The 25,968-nt window shown below is 41.3% G+C and overlaps 1 long non-coding RNA gene across 1 annotated transcript; it reads right to left on the reverse strand.

Moving 5' to 3' along the window:
- Positions 1-450: 450 nt before the first annotated feature.
- LOC125697014 (uncharacterized) lies at positions 451-8,251 on the reverse strand. Its single transcript, XR_007378644.1, has 3 exons — positions 8,141-8,251; positions 7,834-7,861; positions 451-3,589 (listed from the first exon to the last, which is right to left on the reverse strand). It is a non-coding gene; the product is annotated as an uncharacterized LOC125697014 (long non-coding RNA).
- Positions 8,252-25,968: the final 17,717 nt, after the last annotated feature.

Below are 25,968 nucleotides of genomic sequence, written 5' to 3' on the forward strand. Positions count from 1 at the left end.
TGTTGATATCTTCCAAGCTTTAAGTATTGTCAGAGCCAAAGTTGCAAATACCCAGTTGTATTAATATTGGAAAACAGTTCCTCTTCATCTCAGTAGTTACTTCCCTGGAGATAATGCCCTCCTGTAAGACCTCACCATGTGAGCTGTTACAGTTTCTTCTAAGTCTATAAAATGGTGACAACAGCAGAATAAAAATCTCTCTTTGTAACAGGGAGGGAGGTACTGTATTTACTGTATTTGCTGATACACATCAAGAGAAGAGAGGTACAGGGTGGGAAGAAAGAGAAAGAGGTAGCTTTGTTCTCATAGCAGTTTGCTCAACAAAGCCCAGACTGTTTCACTGATAGTAGATGCTGCATGTTTATTCTGAAAATTTATGGTTTAATTAATTTTGGGGTGAGATAGCGAACATGGTTCAGTGCCAGATCAGGTGAAATATGATCCCAGCATTTCAAGAATTCAAGTGGCTGAGGGGGGGGTTAACTGAATGGCACCCGAAATCTAATAAAAGCTAGCACAATGGGAAACACTCGTATCTTAAAGGAGGATCTCTGGAGATTTTAAACATGTCAAGCAGCATGGTGGGGATGGGGAGTGGGATGGAATCATACAGGACTTCGGGATGTCACGCAGATTTCTTTCCTTGAAATTCAGCAGTTGAGCTCATGCTTCAGGTTCATTCTCCTTGTGCAAGTAATATTGCATGCGTATCTTTTATGCAAGAACAAAGCCATATTTCACAGCTGCAGTATTCCATGGCATCTACAGATGCAGCATCATATCTCAAGCTATTCTCTTCTTCAGAACAAGGAAGTGATATTTTTCACTGTTCATGAATGAGGAACAAAGTCACAGGACACAGAGGATTTGAACAGCAAAAATAAAGACTGAAGCCCACATCATCATCTGTAAATTATGGCTCTGCCACTGCACAGCCCTTCCCTGAGCACTGGGGGAGGAACCTGCACTTAGAATACTGAAACAGGACAGACATCCCTGGGTCTGATCCATGTCTTTTGCAGCATGCGTGTAGAGCAGGGATTTAAATGCCTCTCTAGAAGTGCTCAGAGGAGAGCTCATGCCATAAGTTGGAATTGTCTATAGCAACTCCCTTTATGCTAGAAGGGACTATCTGAATCAAACAGGCCAGCCTTTGCCTTCTTATTTCCCTTAAATCCTGCTGCTTTCAGTTCCGTGATGAGAAACAATCCCAGCTTGCTTCTGGCACTGCAGCCAGGCATCTCAGGCCAGTCCTATGGGGAATGCTGGTCTCTGTAGATGATGTGACTCTCTGAGATGCCTCAACTTTAACTGGCAGCCTCAGAGATGGGATGTAAGAACTTGGTCTCTGGAGAGCCTGCTCTGTTACCAACAGCTTGTCCCAGCTAATGACCCGCAGTATTTGGCAGGGAAGACAAAAAAGTAAATAAAAATATTTCCTTTCCCATCTCCTTGTGAATTTTCCTACAAACGAGTTAGGTTACAGCTTCTGCTGCATCACACGTGTACCTTTTCATTTCAGTGTTTGGTCCTGACCTTTGCTCACAGCATTCAGTCTCCCATGCACACCCTGCTTACTCTCCTTTTGTAATTTATGACACACACTGTACACCCATTTCCTTCTGCCCTTAACTCTCCTGCGTGTGTTCTTGTTATCTCAGCTGCTCCGTAGATTTGCCATATTCTAGCTAGCTTCCAAGACTGTTCTCATAACGGACTTTCTCCCAGATGATATTCCACTATTTATGAGGGATTCAGCTCAGTCTGTGAATACACACAGATTGCTATGACTTCCCAGTCTGACCTATAGCTTTTCCTCTTAAGTGAGGGGGAATGAAGTCTCTGCAATACACCATTTCTTCTTGTTTTTTGAGGGGTACATGTTTCATTCAGTTTTTGACGCTACCAGTCAGATTTCTGTGTTGACCCCTCCAAACTGGAAAAACAGCACTGTACACGGCTCTTCCTCAAAGATTTCTCTTGTCTCTGGAGGCAGGTGACAATAGGCTTTCTTTGGTTAACGCTTCTCCTATTATTTACAGCTATAAATGGTAACACTAATGAAAATGTCTTCCAATTGCTTCCTGATAAGGTTCTTGTCAGCCTGTGAATCTTTAGCAATAATTTATTCCTTCTCCATTCTGACTTTGTAGAAAATTATCACAGTGCTCCAATGGTATCTACTGAATTTCAGACTGTCTTGCCTCCCCAAGTCATCAGCTACCTCCAACTTTCTCCTTTCTTCTGGAAGACATGGAGCACAAGGGAAAGATCTGGAAAGATCTTGGCACCTGCTGGAGAGCAGAAGGAGAGGCATCTGGGAGGAATGAGGGGGCACAGGGCTTCCGAGTGAGGACAGGTAATGCAGGGTGGTCAGCTGATGACCAGCTCTTGCAATGGAGACTTGCTACCTGGGCAGTGGTGTGTTTGAGGTGTAGGAAGAAGATGGATCCTGTGATGGCACTTAGCAATGCCTTGTTTAGAAGTGGAGAAGCTGGAGGAAAATGAGATTCTGCAGGTATTGTTCTGAGGATCCAAGTTTCCATTTTCTCCTGGTGACACAACTGTGTTGTTCTGAGGTCTTCACTGCCTAACTTCCAGTTATGAGTATTGTGCATGACACAAAGGATTTGATGACAGAAGCACAGCACTTGCTGTCCTTACTGCTGGCCTCAGGAATTCCAGGCTGTGCTTTCTCCCCTACGGTCTCCCATTCTCCTCTCTGCCCACAGATGAAGCCTTGTTTAGCTCATCTGCCTTTCTACAAGTGGACAGGAAGGGATGAGGATCTGTGCAACGGTTGTGTAACTCTTTCCTTGTTTATCCAGATGGCTTTTCAGTGGCAGAAGTTATCTGAATGATGAATGCATGTTCCTTTTAGGACAGGATCCATTTCCTGGGATGTGTCACCTGGCTCTTTCTTCTCAGGTCATTTCTCTGAGCATCTGAGCAGCTGGCTCACATTTCTGGGGCCTTCTGGTATTTAGCTGAGGTTGACTTCAGACACTGAGCTGCAGGGTGGGAGTGGGAGAGGAAGAGGAGGGAACTTCCAGAAGCAAATCAAGATATAAATATCTGTCTGCGCTTCAACCAGAGGTGTAATTGGAACCTATAGAATGGTACCCAAGATAGCTTTGATCTTATTACCCCATGTCTTTACATGAACAAAGCCACAGTGTTGTTTGCATCAGAACAATAAAGCATCTAAGGTGGCCTGAGGAAGAACATTGCAGAGACCAAGCATTTGTAACCCTGCTGGAATACATTCTTACACCTAGCATTCTTAAAGCATTTGGCTACTTTCCTTCTAATGAAGATTGCTGCTATTTGCCTTATTTCCTGTGACAGTGCACTGTCAGCACATCTTCAACATAATATCCATCATAACCTCTAAGTCCTTCTGGTGAGGGCTGCTACTCAGCCAGATGCTTCCCAGCTAGTGTCAATGGTACTATGAGTACTCCATGAGTACTCCTCTTCTCTGAAAGTTGTAAAGCTCCTGTTTGTCCAGGCTTCAAAAATTTTTCCATCTTACCCAAAAGTTCTGGATGTTTTGAAACATCAAACATTCCATTTAAGTTAATAACACCTGCAAATTTGATAGGGATTTATTTTGTCATTATCCAGGTCCAGGTAATGAAAATAATACCACAGTAGAGACCCCAGTGGTAATACATTAGGTACATTAGGTACCTGCCACCTCTGGTGGACATCAAGCCAAGGAGTGCTACTCCTTGAATCTAGCACTCCAGACAATTTTATGTTTTGTTTGTTGTTTTTTTTTTTTTTTTTTTTTTTTTTTAACCAATCCAACAGCTCAATCATCTAGTCTACCCTCCTTCAGTATGCAGTGACAGATTGTATCTGAAGTCCAAATAAATCAAGGTATATGATATCTACTGCTCTCCCCTTATCCACATGGTCAGACCTTTCATCACAAAGGGCAATTGGGTTGGTTGAGCCTGATTTGTACTTTGCCAAGCTGATCATTCCAATTTCTTAAAACAGAATTTATTAGATCTGATACCAGCCTTTGGCTTTCCATAAATACACTTCCGAGAGGCAGCAAATTTAATCAGTGATCCATTGCAAAGAGAACGTCTGAAAACCTCACCTCTCTTCTCCAAAAGCATTTGTTTATTTGACTCTATCCCATGTGGTTATCAATTGAACTAATTAAGACTTTTACACTTCTGAGGCTCCTTCTGTTGTCTGTGCAGACTTATTAAGTACCACTAAATGAAAATTTTCAAACTCATAAGAAGTTACAGATGAAGGTGTTCACTGCTGTTAAAATAAGAGCTGTAACAACTTAAGGAATATAGTTCTTTAACATCCTAAAAACACTGAAAAGGTCATAGCATGTAAGAGAATGAGAATTTAATGAATCTCACTGTCAGCAGCCTTTTCCAGTCCATTTCTTGGATTCATGTGATTGCCATTTCATTTCAGACTCTGACAGCAACATATGGTGACTTACATGAAAGAGGCAAACATCCTCCTTTCCCACCTTTCTCCTGCACCAGCGATTCAGGACCCCATGCACTGAATAACGGAGTTCTAGTTTTCAATCAGTTAAATCAAACTGACACCTTCACAATTAATTCATTGACTTTAAACACTGCATAATTGCTAGAGAAGCTTTCCTTATCCGCTCAAGGCATGGCACAAAAACACATTTTAAATTCTCCAGTAAAGAAAGGGTTAACTCAAGCCTCTTTTTTGGTGATATTTCAAAGTAGAGAGGAACAAACTATATAACACTACTTAAGAAGACCACTGCTTCCTTAAACAGGAGAATCTAAAAATATATCTGTAGGTTGGAATTATTATTTTGATTCTTGCCTTTATTTTAGTCACTGTTCATTTAAGAAATAAATGAAATCATAAACTGATAAACATCCCACCATTGTTCAGACTACTGCTTGCCTTCCATTGCTGACAGCACAGGGCACTGATTTCAGTGGACTCTTAAGCTATGATGCAATTTGGAAAAATCTGTTGAATTAGCATATTAATAATGGAATGAAATTTCCAGGTGCCTTTGTATCTGCTGACTTGGAGAAGATTTCTCATCTTCATGCAAATTTGCCTGCATTTTCACTTGTAACTGTTTGTTTATTCAGGGCAGGAAAATCTAAGAGGACTGACAGTATTTCCAACTTGAAAAGCTCAGAGGCAACCACATTACAAACAAAACAGTATTATTAAAAAGTACAAAATCTACAAAAGGCATAGACTGAAGCTCCAAACCTTCTACTGCATGGGTGACCACTGTTCCAACTAAAGCCATATGGTGATAAGAAGGTCGTTCCACAAATAAGATGTTAATTCCTCATCATAAAAGTATCATTCCTCTGGTTGGTTCTGGCACAGATAGGGGAAGAAATGGATCCAGTATCTTCTCCTCACATTGCTAGGCAACACACAGTACTGTCAAGGAGCCAGGTGGCTGCATTCAAGGGCTTGCTTCCAGATTAAAACCAGATATATATCAAAAATAACAGAGCCTGTACCTATACAGCCTTTGGGAGATGTGCTCATGTTCCAGATCTGGTCTGCAGAGCAATTCCCGGGAACCAGATTTTGTAGACCCCGTGCACAGATGGGAACCAGTCATGCCTGCCCTGTACCTGAGTTTCCTTGCCTGAATAGACAGATAACTTGCCACAGATTGGAGCCACAGGAGCAGAGTAGCCATCATGTGGGCAGTGCAGACAGTCAGCAAGTTAAGCTCTCATTTGAATTTCTAGACTCATCCGCTCAAGAGATTACAGGCAAAGCCAAAATCTGCTGTGATATTCTTGCCAAGGGTGAAGGAAATCAATAGGCTGCAGTATAGGCTTACACATGGAGACATACCAAGTGTGCTTGGATGCATGGTTCCCAAATTAAACAGGAAAAACAAATAGGTCTCTGTTGGAAGCCTGAGAGTTGTTTGCAACATGCTTCTCCCTGTGTTCATCAAAGTGCCGTGGCTGCCTGTAACTCTATCACCTGCAGAAGCAGCACAGCAGCCCCTCAGCCTCATCCTTGTCATCTTCTTCCTCTCTATGAAGAAGGCAGAACCATAGCCGTGTCCTGCTTTGGGCTAAGTCCATAATTGCTACTTGTCCCCATGCTGCAGCAAGGACAACTCTCGTAGCCTGTTGCTAAGAGCTGGTCCTCTCTGCACAAGCAAAACTGCAGAGATCTTAGCGTTGGTGGTGATGGGAAACTACAGCATCCTTCTTCTATGAAGCCATAGAAAATGCAAATGTTTTCTACCACAGGAGGAATTCAACCCACCACACACAGGTAGGAACGCAAAAACAATTTTGCTATTTATATCAGTCTCAGAACAGAGACATTCAGTGGACCTTTCCCAAAACATTAAGAATTTGAGTGTGAGGTGGGAAACTGTAACACAATTCTGTTCCTGTTGGACAGTTCTAGCAAAAGAACCCCACCAACTGAACAAACAAACAATTCAAACAAATAGGGAGGAAGAAGAAGAAAACGCTGCCTTTTTTTTTTTTTTTTTTTTTCCAGCTTACCAGTCAGAAAAAGGTTGGCATCTTAAAACCAGCAATATTTCAGTGTCTCCTTAAAAGGATCTATTCTTCTAAGCCAGAAGAAATGAAGGAGGTTATGTGTAATAGCACCCTCTGGTGAATCCTGTCATAAAACAATCCCTGACCCTGTGGATGGAAATGATACAGCTGCAAACCATCCCAGAAGAGGACTGTAAGTATAGGTGACACTTTGTAAAAGGGGAGAAAGGAGGAGACACCTTCATCTCAAAAGAAAGAGAGCAGATCCATTGGATGCTGCCAGGAATCCCCAGCTGTGCTGGCCTTCTGTGATATAGCTGTTGAGGCATCTCCAATTTAAACCACTGAGTCTCTGGCCTTGGAGAGCAAGGCTACACTTGTTTTTCCAAGGAACTGTCTTGTCCTCCTTTTCCTTCTTGTCTCTTTTCTCCCCAGCCCACAAACTGAGGGACTACTTAGAGAGATGGGGAGCACACAGTGTGATGCATTCAACTGGAGCCTCTGTCCCATAGACCAAGGCACTGCTGGAATTACCCAGAGTCCTGTTGAATGCAAAGTGTGCACCAGAAACAGAAGACCACATGGAGCTCACCACCCAACGTAGATTAAACCAGCTTGGAAAGTTTCACAAGAAAAAGCATTTTTTCTTGCAATAGGCTGAGTGGCTGGCTGGCCACTCAACCATGAGAAGATCTGGCCTGTATGCAAGTCTGCAAATAATACATACGCTTACTTATGCAATTCCATCTCCAAGGAGAGAAGAAAGTGGAGAAGAATGGCAACTCAATGAAGGAACAACATTACCAACAGAAGAAAGTTCTCTGACTGCATACCCATATCCTATGCTTACTAAAGGTACTTTAAAGCCACCAAAAATAAATAGAACAAGGAAGGGAAACCAGTATACTCCCTTTACAAAGCCTCTCCTAAATGCTTCTGCTGAAGCATCATGAAATTCAGCTCTCGAACACAGATTTGTTCTGTCATGTGTTTGCTAGGATATAGCAAGCACTTTACTGTGACTCTTCTATGCCCCTTGCAAGAGCTCTGCCCATCTCTATCAGTGCAGAGCTGTAGAACATGCAGCTTTGCTTGGACCACTTTTGCTAGGAAACATCAAGCTCACACAGGGCAAGAAGCTCAAGTATGAGCTTTCTCCTCAAAACCACTCTACATCCTTGTTTCTCCTGCCTCTTTCTCCTCTCAAGGACATCCTTTTCTTATTGCCCTCTTTTTCTGGACTCTTGATTCCAAAATATGAGGGAAGGTTCGGGACAGCAATGAATCTGAGACCACTTACCAGTTTCCAGCATTTTCTTCTCATATACCTGCAGGAACAGTAGGTGTGTTTGAGTTAGATACCTACAACGATGCTGAAGTGGTTTGCAAAATCTTGTGGTTGACTTGATAACTGCTCCCTATCCAACTAAGTACACTGATGAGTCATGCAAAAATGCCGAAAGGTAGATAATATGGAGACTAACTTTCTTTGAAGAGCTTGGCTCTATCTGAGAGGACTAATAAAAGCCAAACCCCTCCCATACCCAACAAAGAAAGATCCCCACTGAGCTGTGTCTAAAAGTAGGTGGTATACATCACTAACAAACCTCTCTCATCTCCTACTAACTCCAGCCAGCTGCCAGATGAGCCCTGCTGAAAAAGAAAGCTTGAAAGTCTTCTAACTGCCTTCCTTTGTAGATGCCCCAGTTGCCTATGCTCACCTCTCTCACCTCCTCATTCCCCTCTGTCCTTAACTCAGCTTGCCATTTAACTCACCTGGGATGCAATTAACCAGGAAACTCCACTGAAGAGTTCATTACAGAGATAAATGTCTACCTCTAGTTCTGAGCTTACCCAATCACAGCACTAAACCTCCCACCAAAATGTCCTTCCAATTACAGAACTACTTATTCTATAAAACTGTAAGCCTGAGGTTTGTGTTCATAATGCTTTCCCAGGTGTGAGAAACACTGTGCCCTACATGCAATGAGACATGATCAATGACTATGTGTTTTAATTCTCAGCAGAATAATTAACAGGCACAGAAATAAAATTTCATCTGAGAACCAAAACAGAAAGCTCCATTAAAATTCAATAGAAAGTTAACTAGCCCTCCACATTTCACACTGCACAATTTCTAAATGAACACTTAAGTATTTGCTATTCCAAACCAGCTCCATCCTTTTAAACTCAGAACTCACCACAGAGTGCGGGGCTTCTAAACATTTCCATCCAATTTTTATTCATGGAGGGAAAAGCTGAGGCACAAAGAGGTGAGAAATAGACTTAGAGCTCTCCCCTGCCCTGCCAATGTGTTATCCAGCATTTAAGTTATCAGACAGTACTGACTCCTCTGTTTTCTTCCTTTTTCGTAAAATATTTTTAACAAGTAATCAAGGGAAGAAAAAAACAAAACCCAAACCTCAGAAGACATAGCCTCAAACTCCAACATGTTACAATAGCTGGGATAGATCTTTCCAGCCAGAGAAGGATCATGTTGCAGCTAACATAACTGCTAATGCTATGCAGGACTGGTCCATTCCTAAACCCTATCCCTTCATTTGGTAAGAGGGAATTGCATCAGCATCAGTCACCCATACCCATTTCCATACTTTGCTTGAAAGACCTACATGCCATTTTCTTCCTTATGATTATGCTTTATTATTTCAATTACATCAGTGCCTGGAGGCCTTGGGATAGACCAAGTCTCTATTGTATTCATTGCTGAATTTACACAATGACGTACAATTATGGCAGTGAAGTTCCTGAAGCACAGTATGCTGTGAGCTGGAAAGGCATTTGGGGTAATAAAAATGGGAAGTTAACGATAACATGTTCCCAACCAAGACACAGTGAAATCATTGTGAATTCCATTATGGGTAGGTGATTTAGCTTTGATGGTGCATCACTGCAGGGAACAACCTTGATGTAAGTGTCATAAGGCTTGGCAAAGTGTCAAACCCACACGCAATAGAGATACAGGGCCAAAGCATTTTGGCAGATCCTCTGTGGACCCTTCCTGCCCCTTCAAAGCTTTTTCCTCAACAATTCCCTGTTGTACCTAATATGCATGAATATCATAGCTGTATTACAGCTAGACTACAACAGAGTTGGGACAAAGATTGCCCTTAGTTTTTCTCCTTGTTCTTTTTTTTTTTTTTTTTTTTTTCTTTTTTAAGTCTTCTGTGTTTCCTGGCTCTTGTGGATTGGAGTCACACCCTTGATGTAACTTCGTTGTGGTTCATTTTTCTTGTGGTCTAATTAAATCCGGCTCCAGACAGAGTTGTATGTTAGCACAAATGGGAGGATGAGGCAGGAATCCAGAGATCTAGGAATTGCCAGGAATGTGATGGCTTGAAAAGCAAAGACTCAAAGTGAAGGTAAAGTGGCCCAGGGAAAACAGAGAAAGAAAGTAAGGAGAGGAGAAATTCCCTAGCCGGTGTAAGGACAATTGAGTTGCTTATTAGAATATTGATAAGCCAGGATAAATGTGGGTGTGGTAGAGGAATGCAAGTTCCTCTAGCTTGGAAGAAAACAGCTGTACACAAGGTCCCAGATGAGTCCTTGCTGTAAACTCCTTTGACGTTAACAGAATTATATCAAAGACATGAATCCCACAGGGGGCAAAATCAAATTAAGGGCTGTTTGCTTATGAGCTGAAGGCTTCATTAGCAATGGAAATGGGAGAATGGTCTGAAAGAGCATTGAGGGCCATCTCAAGGACCGAGTTTTTCTAAAGTGGTACAGAAGTAATTCAGGCAGCTGCTGGAGAGAAAGGGAAAGAGGTCGTTCTAAGCTTTCACTTGATTTTGGAGCCCGGGTGCACAGTCCTCTGGTTTCTGGCTCTGGAAGACCTAAATCCCAGATGGAGAGAGCTGTGTAGTAAAAACCCCATCTGCCAGAATAAACAGAATTTTAATGCAGAAAAATAGGTATTCTGTGTCATGAATCTTTCATTAAGCCTTTTGAATACTGTTCAGCCATGTTATATTTACTGAATGCTCAGAGATGACCTCCTGTGTAACTGCCTGGATTTGCAAAAACAGACTCCTAATGTAGAATGTAATATCTAGCTAGGGAAAAGCAGAAGAGAGGGAGGAAAGCAATGTATTATACTGCATGTGTGGCTCAATTTGTTTCAATCAAGTTGGCATTCAAAAGGTGGATATCTGCACATCAACTCTTGCTAGGCACGCCTGTCCTGTACAGATATCTCAGCGCTGTACTATCATCCCAGCCCTAACATGGTGAAATGCACAGTGTAATCCTTATTGACCTGAGAGATATAGGACTTGTGGTGGCTAAGAATAATGAAGGCAAAAAATGATTAAGTAATTTAAATGTTAAGTGGGATCTAAGACACCTGCTTCTAGCACAATTTTCTGTCCTCAGTGCCTGATACTTGTAAGGGAAAGCAGATTCGCATCACTTCAGCCGGAATGTCTGAAATTAAATTACCTAAAGCTGAGCTAGTCACCCAGACTCCCTGTATGGGCAAGGGAAAGAAATGTGTGCCTTCCAAGGGCCTTTCACCTGTGTCTGAGACATGTTGACCAAGATGAGATTAATTGCCCCCTGAGGGTACTATCTATCTCCATAGACGATAAATGGAGTCTGGAATCCTACACTCAGTCTTCAAAGTCAACGCCAAAGAAACCGCATTATTCAGTACTAATGAAAATAGATATTTCTTCACTAGCAGCATAGCTAACCGTCCTCACTGTCATAGCTTGGGTTCAAAGCATGACTAGGGAGATATGGGAGATAATTTTTCTGAAGCACCACCTCTGACTCAATGACAACCACAGAAGACTGAAGGCAGGAAGAGTGCCTGCAGGAACATATTTACATGAATTTTGATGTCCCTTAGTATCTACTGGTGAAGGATGCAATCAAAACTGGATAGGTGGTCTGATTCCAACATTGCTGTTCTTATATTTATGTATGGAGGCCTAAGGAGAGATGTAAGGATTTTATCCCATCCCCTGAGAAGGACTTTCAAGGAAATTCCAACACTTCAAAAATCAGTTTTAATTTCTAATTTTGCAGGAAAATAGAATTTCCCATGCACTAGAGACAACTGTTTGTTTTTCATTATTTATGTTTGGAGGGGAGAGGGGGGAAAAAAAATAAATCAAACATCGTTTGACTACTTCTGAAGAGAAAAACAAAACCAAAAGTAAAGAAAGAAGTATCAGTCAGCTGCCCTGGTTCTTGGGAATTCCAGTGCTACTGTATTGGATTCCAGGAAAACTTGGGGAATCCCTGCCATTCAGGGAAATCTTTCACTACACAGCAGTTTCCTGGTTCACTGGGGATGCCTGGATCATGAAGACTTGCCAAGAGCTCAGCTGCTTCCTGGCAAGACGCTGATGTGGCCAAGGAGGCAGGAGGATTCTCACCAGCAAACCTTCTGGCTGCTCAGAGAACTTGTGTTGAAATGAGCCACTCCCAGGATGTTCTGAACCAAGGAGCATTGTCTCCTTCATTGCTCCAAAGATCATGGTTGCAGCAGAGAAGATAGGCAAAAAGTAGGAGGAAAGATGAGGTCCAGGAAACAGGAGAAGCTTACCTGGAGTTACTCATTGTTTCAGGGTTAAAGTAAGGAATAGGACCTTCATCAACTAAGTCCCAGTACATTACCTTGTCCACTGTTCCTCTCTGTTTCATCAGGACAGCCTAGTGGCTGACTTTAGGCAAAAAGGGAAAACGGTTTCCTTTTGAAATCCTTTTTGTTATTTTATATTTCAGCTGCTAACATCTTTAACTCCTCTGCTTTTATTTTCAAGGTATGTTTTATTATCACTATTCTACCACCACTGTTTCTTTCTTTTCCCCATGCTACCTTACATGACTCCATTAACTGAGGCAGTCTCCAAACCTCTCCTCCAATGTTAGCTCATAAAATCATTTCCCTTGTGAGGAAGCTGGGAACGTTCAGTTGTTCTAGCTGAAGAAAAAGCAGTGCGAACTGCATGGATTTCTTCTTTCTTTTGTTGTTTTCTTTCCCCTTCAGCTGGTTAGCTCTATTGACGTAAGATTGGCTGGTGTTTACTTTTTGAATGGAAAGTGGATCGGTTGCTCTTCACTAGCCTCCAACATCAGCTTTGAATTCAGCCCTCTTGATGCTGTAGATCTTCAGTCGTCACAACAACAGATTTGTTGTGAAGACATCTATAACTTGATGTTTAGTCTGACACTGGAGCTGCAAAGCTCATTAGGAGATGCAAAGTGTTCTGATGAGTGTTTGGTAAGGTTGTGCCAAGCTCAAGGGATGAATATTAAAAGATGTCCAGATGAGGAACAGCAAAATCATTCAGAGTTAGGTTAGTCACCACTAAGGAAAAGACTTGAAATGAGACATACAAATCCTTAAAAACAATCTTGCATCTTTTGATGCCATTTATGTTTTAAAATGGAAGGGGAGACGTGAAATTGGCTATTAGAAAAGAATTGACATCTTGGATAAACAACGCAGTTGCTTCATACACAGGACACTAGCTCAGCTGTGTTTCTGGAACTTATCTTCTAGCCAGGACCTTAACTCAGTGACTTCAGAGATGGTGTCCTTCCAGTTTTCTGTTTGATTTTCTGAATGCATCTTTAACATCTACTAATGGTGTCCTCAAGACTGTGCTTGCCTCCTGCCCACATGCTAAACCTTTGACCACGGCCTCTCGCATAGCTGGAGAGCATCTTCTCAAGAAGGTAGAACTCCACACAATCAAATCTGCCAGCTGGATGGAACAGGACTTGGCATGCCCATGGATGCAGTCTGCAGGCAAACCAGAGGCATCTGTGAGGCAGTCCAGGGTTCAGGGTGTGGATGGGACCCAGAGCAGAACAGGTACCATATCTAGTTTCTCTCTTCAGGGACTGAGAGGTTGAAAAAGGTAATGGTTTTGTGCCTTTGTCAAATCAGTTACCTAGTAGCAAACTAATTAGAATTTTCAGATGTCTTCCTACCAGTGAGTTTGCTTGTCAAGCTAATCCTGGGAAATAGAAGGGCATTTATGAAACAGTGGTCCATTCCCCAGATATTTAAATTGGTGTAGTCAAGGGACCATCTCTAAAGTGTCAGCGTTTCCAATTGAAAGGTAGGTTCCTCTTTTTCAGCTAATCCTTCTTGCCTTCAGTTTGCTTCTTGAGCACAAATGAGCTCACACTCTTCTAGCCAAAAAACTCTACTAATTTCTTTCTTAACACATGCACCTGAAGTCAGAATGAAATACTAATCGCAGATCAACGACACCCACTGGTATCTGCTGTGGGCAAAGCATAGTATTGTGGAGGTGGAAGAATGCTGGCTTTTTTCCATGCCCAGCAGAGATCAGTCATCTGTTATTTTAGAAATCCAGCTTCTGGTTTCAAAAAAATTTATGCATTACAGGAAAACAAGAATCTTTTCAAGGAAAAAAATGTTTTTTCCTTATTGTGAATGTACAACATTAAACCCACTTCATCTAGAGATATTGTGAAATAAATAATAAGGGTGTAATCCTAGTAGCCTTGACATGATTTTAGCACTCATGCCTTCTCTATCTTCTGTGAAAAACACCATCTAAAAAAATACTCAAAGCACTGTATGTTCCCTATGCACTCAAAATTACCTCTTCTGGGACTTTGCTGTTCAAGCGTTTTTTAAGAAAATACTCATCTGAGATTTTGAAAATACCTCAGACCATCTTTCAGAATTGCTTTACAATGTCTGTACCTGTATGACTGTTTTTGACAGAACATATTAGAAATTCCTACATTAGGTCATTTAGATCTTGTCAAACCAGTTATGACAGTAAGAAAATAAATTTAGAAAAGGAGGTAAGAGCTGGTTTTCTATGTCAACATCTTTTCAGGTCTTTGGGCCATGAACTTGCTGATACAAATAATTGTTAAGTATGGAGGTAAAACAAGATTATTTATATGATGTGAATATACCATATTCCTATTGACGATGACTGGATGCTCAGAGGAAACAGAGAATTGCTTGTACATTATACGTTTACTGTAGCCCTAACCTAAAGAAATATTTACTTTAGGCCTGGTGGAGCTAGAGTTCTGGGCTGACTGAAAAAGAACTCTTGTGGTTATCAACCCTGAGCTTCCTGCTCCTGAGCACAGCCTGACTTCCAGGGCTGGGGTATACTGCTACCTCTGGATCCTTGTGGGAGAGAAAGGTCCTAAAACAGAGACAAACTTGCCACTGGAAAGTTTGGATTATCCAGAGTTAACTGAAAAGAATGTTCAGCTCTACTGTGTTTCTTGATCTTTTTAGTTTGGAGCCCATGCTTAGCCATATAAAGGGTGTCTGTTTAAGAAATCCATGAAGCCAGCAAAACCATAAATCCTATTGTCATTGTGCCCACTCCCCATAAAGCAATATCCACATGTAATCCTCTTGTAGCTCATTCCCACCGATCTATTGTTCAGTGCCTGCAGAACAAAATCCCTCTAAGGATGTTTGTAAGAGTGAATCGTGACGGTAATCCAGATTTATGCTGCTTAATTACTCACAGCCAATAGGGCATGTGACCACATTTACCATACTTTCTGAGATATCTCCAAAGCTTGCATTCGACCAAGCTGTCCAAGATTGATTTTTTTTTTTTTCCATCAGACCTCACTCAGGCAAATTTCCAATTACTTCAAGAGAGAAGGTTCCAATTGCTCCTGATTTGCATTAATCAGGCTAAAATCATATGCAGACCAAAGGGAGTTCGCTTGCTTGTGAAAGCAGTGAAAAGTCAGCAGTCAAGAACAAATATATTGCATTTTGCTGTCAACCTCTTTCAGTTGATTTTCAGAAACTACCTGTTAGTTTTAATCTTGAAATGGCCTAGAACATCACAGGGACTGGAACAAATCCCCATTCTCTGAAAATCAATCCATACTTCAAAGCAAAATGTAAATACTGGGGTCAAGGCATTGTAGCAAAAATTGGCCAAAATTCAGAATTTTCATTCTGCAGTAAATCCTGACATTTCAGTGTTTGTCTTCATCCCACATTGGAACAAAGAGCTGAAATGTCATCTCTTTTTCTCTGGATGGAAATTTTGGGGAAAAAAAAGAAAATACAACAAAACAAGCAAGCTTTTTTTTTTTTTTTTTTTTGGCAACGTCAAAGCATTTTGCCTGACATCTTCAAACAAAACAAAACATTTCAACATTCCTGAAATGAAAATGTTTTCCTGTGGTGTGTTAAAATGACCCCAAAATGCTCTGTTTAAAGTCACTTCAGTGTTCAAACTGTGCTTTCCCCTTGTATCACGGCCTTCTGGGATATGTAGTTTGGAAGTTTACTTTATGCAGTCTCCATGCCTGGATTGCGTGAGCTGTTTCATGCCTAAGCACTGAAAATCCATATAGACAATCGTCTTTACACAAGGCAGCAAGAGAAACATCTGCACTGCATTACAGGATAACAAAGAGTGTCCCATCTACTGAGAAAACGTCCTGAACTGTAACCTTTCACTGTTACTGGAAAGTAATTTAATTTATTATTGAACTCATCTGACTCAAAATGTTTGGGGCCAATTCAGAAATAAAATATTCTGTCTCAAGCCAATTTTTTTCCCCCCCTAATATATATGCATTTTACCCTAACTCTACTTACCATTTTGACAAAACATTAACATACCTGCACTTAAAATTCAATAGTCCTCCTGAGTACAAGCTCTCCATTCTGCTTTGAACGTCTCCTTTACTACCCAAACTCATCCCATCTTCTTCTCAGTTACCAAAATCTTACCTCTACAAGGTAGAAAAGCAGAGACCCTCAGCTGCTTCTTAGCTGTGATGAACTCTCCCCAGCTGTATTGCCCCCTCCCACCCTTTATGCGTTGCTAGTCAATCACTTAGCATATGCTGTGTGCTAGGGCAGTGCAAATAACAGTATCAGGAGTAATGTCATACTTTCAGTACCCAGTGTTCCTGTGGCTGCTGAGCAGCAAACCAGCTCTTGTTTGGTACCACAATGCTGTTATTTCAATGTGAATTGACTGTGGAAGATAGTGTTTGAAAGCCTGTAGCTTTATTTCATTTGTAGCTGATCTTTTATGAGGTAAACAGTCACAACAAAGAGACTAAGGCACAGCTCGTAGTGTGGGTAGTTTAAAACTGGTTCCTGGAGCAGTCATTTTGCTGGAGATGAGTTACAGGGGACTGAGCAGGTAACTTAGCCAGATTGATGACACGTTCATAATGTCTAACAACCACAGGATAGAGAGATTTCCATGAGATCATAGTAACTCTCACACGTATTCATTACAAGGAGAATTTGGGCAGGAGATCGCTTTTTTCTTTTTTTTTTCTTTTTCTTTTTTTTTTTTTTTCCTTCTTTATTTCTTTTTATTTCTTCTCTGGCACCAGTCCTGAGCAAAGGCAAGGAGAATACAAAAACATTGCATGTCGTGAACTTGGCTCTGATTTCCAGAGACTCCAAAACATTATATCCTGCCACTGTGAAGGGATTCATATACACCTAACTAGCAGGAGATGCCTTTTGCTGTTGGACAAAGATGGAATGGTTTTGGTAGGTTCTCAGTTTGATTCCTTATGTAATTAAAAAGATGGTTATTACTTGTGAAGTTGAACTGCTCCTAAATGCAGAACATTCAAGATCTTAAAAATGACCAGATCATTTGGAATGTAGATTTTCATGAACACTGTGGCTTAGTCAGATCTGTACCTCATTTGAAACAAATCTTAACAAAACTTGAAAATGAAAAATATTTTAAAATTACAAATATTTTAAAATAGTGAATGTTTCCTGCAAAACTATGTCCCTATCCTAAAGAAGACACTGTCAGAACATATTCATCTTTCTAACTGGATCTCACTCTTCTTTCCATTTAGGACAGGCAGAAACCAAATTTGTCTCCGTAAAATAATGTCAAGTTTGAGAAAAATCATAAAGCTGCTCTTCCAATTTAATCTGTTGTCCTGATTAGCAGGGTATCTGTTTCCCAACCTACAGAAAGAAAGGAATGTTTTTTAACAGCTGTCAAGAAGTTTGTCTTAACCTATCCATCTTTGATAAATAACTTGCTCTATCACATCTGAACTCAAAGACACATGTTTAAGAAAAGCTAGAGAATCAAGAATGAAGGACTATAGAGCCAAAATCTTCACATCAGTGTTTGGCATCTGTTTATCCAGTTGCTAACCTTGGCTACTTTTACAACTGATGAACCAGAGCTCCTCCAAAGGGCAGCTTAGAAACAGGACTGTCACTTTCATGTCAATTTTTCTGTATTTCAGCACAGAGGGACTTGATATTGAGTAGTCAAAGTTGGGTGGGTTGCTTGCCTTCATCATGCCATCCCTTTCTCCAGAGTGCACCCACATTTGGCCAAGTGTGTCTTTCTACAAGGGCACCCAACTTAATTCATCAGTGAGGAGATACAAATTAATAAAGGCAAAAATGTAGATTATTTTCAGCCCAGGGCCTTTCTCACATGATATTTTGTGAAAACCAGCATATTCCCTGATGACTTTCAATCTGTGGTTAGGAACAAGTGTGTGAGCTACTCTGAAGAGGATTCTGGGGAAGTAGCCGTCATTACTGGATTCAGATGATTGGAAGCTGACTGATGTTGCGGTCACTTTGGTATCACTTGAGGAATTGTTTTATGCATAGATGAGTCATGTTATTGGTGGAGCAGAACCTGACCCTGGGGCATGCAAGCAGTGGGAAGAACAACCATTGCACCACCCTCTAATAACACACAGACCCAGGCAAAGGCACTGGCCAGCCAAAATAAATTAATTGCATCATCTAGTGGATATTGTGTTGTATCAAAGCTTGCTTCTCCCTTTAATAGGAGTAGTAAAAACGTCTATATTAATTGCTTTCACTTCAACTGGTCAGCTTGCACCTTCCAAGCTTGCTGCGGACAAGAGCAGGTGTGGGGAGATAACTCATTCCAAAAGAACTAGAAGAATTCACTCATTGCTTTTACAAGTAACAGGAATTGTATGCTTACTAGACACAGCTGAAGTGTACCCAAGATTTTCTAAACTTCCTAAATATATTTATTTGCTTTCTTTAGCTGTATCTTTCTACCTGCAACTGTTCAATACCAAATGGACCATGAGACTATAATAGAGAATTAGACATGGCAGAAATTCCTCTCCACTTCTGTCACCAGTGTGTTTCAGTACTGAGGCTCCACAGCATCATCTGGTCTCTCAAGAATTATAAAGGAATATGAAAAGGAGCCCTTGGATTTCAGGGTACTTGGCCCTCAACAAGACAGATCCAAGCAATCAAGTTATGAATGAGAGGGAGGGAACTTGACTAGAGTCAACTGAGAAGCCTGTGCTAAGCCATTCTGGCATGGATGGGAGCATGCAGCAAGGTAAGAAGCTGGAAGGGTAGAATCACAAACATGGAAAAAGCTGCAAAATGAGGTGAAGTTGGAAGTTCTGGCACAGGGACAAAAGTAGAGCTCTCAAGAAGTGCAGAGCTGAAGGAGCAGGAAATAAAAAATTATATTGGGAAAAATGTTTCTTCTTCCACTCCAAAATCTTCAGAATATGGCTGAATCTTATTACTGTTCCTGGTATTCACTCTCCAAATTTCTTTTATCCCTCTCTTACAAATCCTTGCCTGGACTTTGATCCACCCAGCAACTTTTTCCATTTTTACTTCGTCACCCCTTTTCCAGCTGCCCTTCACCCCACCCAGTCTACTGGCTTGCCTTGCAGCTTCCACACTCCGGTGTATTTTCCTCTCAAGGCTTTGTGCCTGCCTTGAACTAAGACTGCTGATCCTCCCTTTCCAGTTCAATCCCACTGACATCTCTGGTGGCTTCTTTGTTACTTACACGTTCAACGTCAGGAATTCCCAAAGTTTTATTCTTAACAAGGATGAGGCATTAGGGTGGGAGATGAACAAAATTGAATTCTTACTTAACACTTATTTTTATCTTCAGGAGGGATAACATAGGAGATCTTTACATGTACAGTGTATATGTACATCACTGTCAGTATTGGTTAGAGTTTAAAAAAAAGAAAAAAAAAAACCCACAACCAAAAAAAACCCACCACCACCACCAACAAAAAACCCCTCACAACCAAAAATACATTGTTTTGGGAAACTTAGGCCAAGGAACTGAGATACATATGTTCTACTGAATCACTGTGATGTGCATAGCTAAACCCTCCCAATGCCTCAGCATATTGGTATCCTCCTGGTATCCTCCCAGACTTGTTTCTCATTCTCTTTAGGTCTTGGAGTAGTAACCTCCCTTTTACTGTTCCGAATAGCATACTCCTGCAACTTCGTTCTGCAAGACCTTTCACCAGTTGATTATTTTAGGTCACTGTGCGATTTCATCTGGGATGCCTGTTTAGTACAATAAGCTGGACCAGGTGCATACATTCAGTTGCCATTAACATAATGCCAGTAGCAAGTCTCTTCTTGCATGGTTCCAGTGGGAAACAAATGTAAGATGAACTGCAGAAGAATCCTAAATGATGGAATCAGACACTCAGGACAATATCATCTGCCTTACTCAGAGTAAGTGGGCTCAGACTGTGGGCATCAGCACTTGAATCCCTGGGAGCACAAAAGAGCAGATGCTTCAAACCTTTGAGGTTGACCCATCACTGAGCAACATTTTGAGTGTTTGGCTCTGCCTCAAGACAAGTCTTGAGTTTCATGCATTTATAAGGGCAGAAGTCAGCTCCGATAGAATCAGAATGGGTCGTCTGAAATGAAAGCTCAGCATTGGGTGTGTAGCAGAAAACATGCCAGATGTCCAACTGGGCAAAACATGAAAGAGGTGTGAGTGGGTAGGAGACACGAAACAAGCATTTCCTCACTGCTTGCTACACAGCTGCTTGAAATGTGTCAATACAGGTACTTCAGGGATTTTGCAACTCTCCTCTTATCCTAGTAGGGGCCCTGAGTTTTAAACACACCTGATTCCCATCCAGACATATATGTGTTAACCCCTCATGAAGTTGGAACCATCTGGTTTATGATAGAAACTGAAGTGTCTCAAAATTTGGAAGAGTACATCTTGTTGCCGAGGCAAAGGGAAGGGAAGTGGGACTATATTTCTCAAAAGTCTGTACCTAGACACTGACCTCATTGAAGACTTCAGGTTTTCCATTCACCTCTGTGACCAGGATCAGGACAAGATGAACATGAATATAAGGTGGACTAAAAGATATAGGTAAGTAAATGTGGATTTATATCATTGATTGCTATGTCCTCCAAAATGATATTGCCATATCATAGGGGTGAGAGTCTCCCAGATGGAAGCTACATTTATAGAAGTGATATAGAAGTGAAACCAGAGATAAAACCTGATGATTTACAGACCTAGGCAGGGTTTATTCAACAGAAGCTATTTGCCTCATTTGTCTTCTCAGAGCAGTTGGTTGGCGTTCAGCAGAAAAAAGATTGGAAGACTGGAAGAACAGGCCCAACAGTCCTTCTTCCCCACCCCCCAAAAAGGAGTCCACCTCTCTATCATACAGTCATACACATATACAGAGCCTTTTCCTCAAAAGGACAGAGACTCTGCGACGCCAGGATAAATGAATTGCAACATTTGATGGATTTTATCTTCAATCAAAGTGCACTTCTCCCTTTAGGAGAGAAGCTGTAAAAATGTCTTGATTAAACATGGAAGCTTCAAGGTGACTCTTCTGACTGAGTAGTGAAATGAGTAGAAAGTGACCTCTCGGTTAACTCCTTATAGGGTTCTGGCCCCAAAGCCGATAAAAGAATCCCCCATGAGAGCAGAGCATTGTCTTTGAAACCCAGTAAAAAATAAGATAAACACAGAACCTTTCATTTGCCAGCAGGGAGGTGACAGGTCAGGTGGAGAGTGCACGCATTATTTCTTTGGGGAGGGAGGGGCTAGTACTAGGTTCTTGGATTGTCATTTTCTTATCAGCAAACAAAGGACACGAGAAACGCAATCCAAGAGGGTTTTCCCCTAGGTGTTTTAGCAGTCATACCACTGGCTTGGTTTACTCACCACAGCTGGTGCTGTTGATACAGCAGCCCAGCAACATGTACTGAGCTGAATTTGCCCAGCAGGCTGGGTCAAACCCAAACACATGGATGAACCCAAGAGAATAACTTTGCCTATCTGACACCCATTTTAAGAACATCCAGGTGCTTCTTATGCATTGGAGAAGTCCCAGATCTCTGACTCACTTTAGAGGATCATAGAGAGGAATCATTTTTCACATCACAATATCATGGGCTTATTCTGAGAGTAAGCTAAGAGGCTTAGCCTCCAGGGCTTCAAGGTGAAGAATTTAAAATTCATATGAACGCTTTATATTTAGCAAAAGAGAACTACAGAAGATTCTTGGTGGGTTGGACTGGAAACTCTTGGTCTCAGTGGCATAGTCTAGACACAGAAAACTTCTCCCCTGACTCTCATGCACATCAGATGGATCAGCTGTGGCTAATAGACATGGGAGCATGGAGTGCCCTGCTGTATCACTCCAGCTTGTCCTTTCCTTCTGCACAGCCTTTGTTGGCACCTGAACTGCCTAGTCATCACCTAGCAGAAGTGTGGCAAACCAAAAGAGTTACCCAAGCTGGAGAAGTTACTGCTTATCCTCTGCATCCAGCTGACCATTCAAATGCTCATTACTCTCTCTACTTGTACAGCAGTCATTCAGTCATCTTCCTGGGATAGATGTGGGAAGCAGGTGGCTTCCAGATCAGCCAGCAGCCTGCTGAAAAGGCTTGGTAAACTTTGTGTTTTTCTTTTCTCCTCCTACCCTTTTGTCTGAGTTGTATCTGTAAACCATAACTCTCCAATGTGGGAAGTCTCTCCTACTAAATACAGCTACTAATACAACAGAGCAGAGTGCAGCCCACAGGTACAACTCAAAAGGTAGCAGTAAAAGTCAAAATATCACATCTTTACTTTTAACTGAATTCTAGACACATAGTTATTACTTCAAATTACTCCATAATCCCTTTGGTCTTAAACTGCAAGAATGGTGTTGTCAGCTGTTACTTTCAGGGTGACCCCTCTCCTGCAAATGGGCAGGGAAATGGCCAAGAGCAGCTCCGCATGGCTGCAAAGTTATGTCTATAACAGCTCCCCATGATGTGTGCATCCATGTCTGTTGTTCTCACATCACAGGGAGGTGATCTTCTCAGGAGACCATCTGGGCTGAAGTCGCAGGTACTAAACCTGCACCTGCCACATGCGGAGTTGACTTGAACTGTGATAGCCATTGGGGTTTCCAACCATAACTGAGTGGCATGGTCCAGAGTGATCACAGGCATGGGTTGATGGTTGGACTGGATGATCATAGTGATCTTTCCAACCTTGATGATTTATACTGTTCTATGACAACTGTCTCCTGTCATGTTATATTGCTCATCACAGTTGGTAGAGCAGAACTTAAATGTGAACCTTAACCCTGCTGAACACAAAAAACCTAACAACAACAACAAAAACCAACAGTATTCCCTTAAAGGAATACTGAAAAAGAGGGCCAAGTGGTCTACCCACGTGTATTCAGTTTCTGTAATACACTAATGTCTTTTTCATTTCCAGTGTCTGATGAGATATGGCATTCTGTCTCCAGCAGCCCTAACCATCAGTATCCAGACAAACAGACCTAGCCCTGGTGCTCCACTTTCCCCTCTTCCTCACTAATGAGGCAAGAACACCATTCTGACATAAAAATCTGGGAAGACAAAAGAAAGAAATAGCTGAATTCTGCCTCTCCCAGGTTGTGGTTGAGAGAGTGAGACAGGTAAAATGCATCAGGCCACAACATCTGTGAGACTGAATTCTAGCTATCATCCATCTTGGAAGGGCTGACCCTGCCAATTTCTCAGTGCTGGACTCTGTATGTGTTTATTTTACTTGACCAAGCTTTGTTTTATCAAATTTTATTTTACTCTCCTTCCATGGCCTGAAAGTGTTCACAATGAATCTAAGACAGCTCTCCAGATCAGATTTACAGCTGCGCAGAAAGCAAGACTGTTACTATTTATAGTCATTTCAACTTTGTTTCATCTGCCTACACAATCAATTAACTTCAGCTCCAGCTAATTTTGCAATCAGCCCAAGAAAAACGTCTCTGGTGTAATGGCTTGTTTTCTCCTTATTTTCCCTGGAGCTATAAAAAACTCTGTTCCTCTTCCTTATCCAAGTTCTACACCTGAGTACAGCACTAACCGAACTCATCCTCCCTGTCTTCTGCCTCTTAGCAGCTTCTTCCTGGCTAACTTCACAGAAGAGCATTTACTTTGCATGATGGAGAATTTTTCCCCTCTCCAATGGAGGTTTGGAAAGAATACTTCACCATTTATTTTTCCATCAGCTAATTGCAAATATTGAAAGCGTCTAGACAGGGGGAAAATAGCTTTATAAATCATCAGCAGAAGGAATTTCAATGTTATCTTACATCCCACACAAATACTTTTAAAAGACATTCAGTAAATACATATTTGTATATAGAAAAATCATGTAAACCTGGAACTCAGGTTGAATGCATATCAGGAATTTGAATGTGAAGGCAAGGGAATCACAGAGCAAGGATGTTGTAACTATTGCACAAATAAGCAATAAAACACAATACTTTAAAACTGAAGGTCTAGTAAAAAGAAGTGCTGAAGGTGACATTCACTTGGGATGTCACTTTGGTTCTTTATTACTAACATATATGACTTCAAAATGTATAAGAATGTTCATCCTCCTCCTATTTCTCTTTTAAAATTACTCTTTTAAAATTAACATAGTTTCTTTAGGACCCTGCAGCAACACCTGCTGACCAAAAGACATTTTTCTCATGGTACCAAAGGTGAGGATAAAGCCAAATTCCCCTCAGGGAAGACAGTGAACCTCTTATTAAATTCTTCCCTTCCTTTCATCATCCATTCATTCTTGTAGTAGAGTCTCTCACTCTTGTATTGGTCATTTTGGTGCCAAAATTCATGGAAATAAACAGGAACTTCCAGAGGTAACATTTACAGTTTCTCTATGTTACATAGCGAATCTCTGTGCAGAACCACATGATCAGGTTCTAAAGTCATTAGCATCAACTACAGAAGCCATATCATTACAGGACCCCATTAAAGTTAGCTTACCCTTAACATACCATACTTCTTTTGGGATCTGAATGAATGTCTGTGTACAGCAAGACCTCACCAATTTCGTCTGAGCTAGACAAGGGAGCTAAGACTAAAAGAAAAGGATAAACTCTCTCAGATCCCACTGCATGTATGAACTTACCATCAACTGAACACTAAAGAGAGGAAAGGCAAGGGAGAGGAAAGATGGGGAAGACTTCATTACTTTCCTATGACCCTGATTACAAACTGGTAGCCCAGAATTTGTTCAGATGGCATAACTTGGGGACAATCATTTTGAACAGCAGAAGTTTTTCAACAGCAACTTTATTGATCCTGGTACCAAAGGTCCTATCAGAGTCCCAAAGAAGAGGAATGTCTTCTTGAGCCCTGTGGTGACAGGATACTGTGAGGGCAAGCTTGCAATTCTATCTCATACTTAATGGCGATATACCTACCAGGACTCACAAGGGGTACTCTAGTCTATCTTCTTTCAAACGGTAAAATCTGCAATATTTTAGTCCTAAGAAGTGCTGGATAAATCTCTTCTTTGAAATCTCCACCCAGGAAGGTATAGCCCCTTCTACTCCTGAGCACTGAAACATACCATGTAGTTACATAACTAACATCTCTGTCTAGTGAATAGAAGGAGAGAACACATTAGTGTACCACTTCAGCTTGTATATCAGGAGTTGTAAGCCCAGGACTTTACAAATTATTCTAAATTAGCTTCCAGAGAGACACGGACTGAAAGTGTTGTGCTTTGGGAGTCCAGTCTCCAGTGATCCCCAGCTCAGACATGAGATTCCTGTGGTTTTTTAGTAATTCTACATGGCCAAGACAGCTCATCTAGAGAAACAAAAATATTGTTTGTCCTTGTGGGTAAACTATTTACTCAGTTTCTTTAAAACTGTCACATCTCTTACAAAATGCTAGGTTTGTTTTGTTTTGCTCTGTTTCTTGCTCTGCTGAAAAGAGAGTGCCCCATTAGGAGAAAGGCATGTTTTAAGTACTCACTGAGGACAAAGGGAGAGGGCTTCTTAGAGTAGACAACCTGAGGTCAAAATCTTTTTCTTCAGGTTGCTGTATGCGTTTGTAGAAAGTTGGGCAGAGTTGAAGGCAAAATATATGGAAGATGGATGACAGGCTGTGAGATTATGGGGTACAGAGTGAGGAATGTTAACTGCAAAAAAAGTTTCAAAAACAACAATACCTTTTACTGAGGGACTTAGAGTAGTTCCCACTACATCATCTGTGATATATCCCTGCATTTTTCCATATCTTTTCCCTCCTTTTGGTTCCCATAGTCCTTGAACTGTGGTTTACATGTGGCTAAAGACACACAAGGCCATTCTGAAGATCATTTTC

This window comes from Lagopus muta, chromosome 8 (assembly GCF_023343835.1).
Source record: "Lagopus muta isolate bLagMut1 chromosome 8, bLagMut1 primary, whole genome shotgun sequence".
NCBI classification, from domain to species: Eukaryota; Metazoa; Chordata; class Aves; order Galliformes; family Phasianidae; genus Lagopus; species Lagopus muta.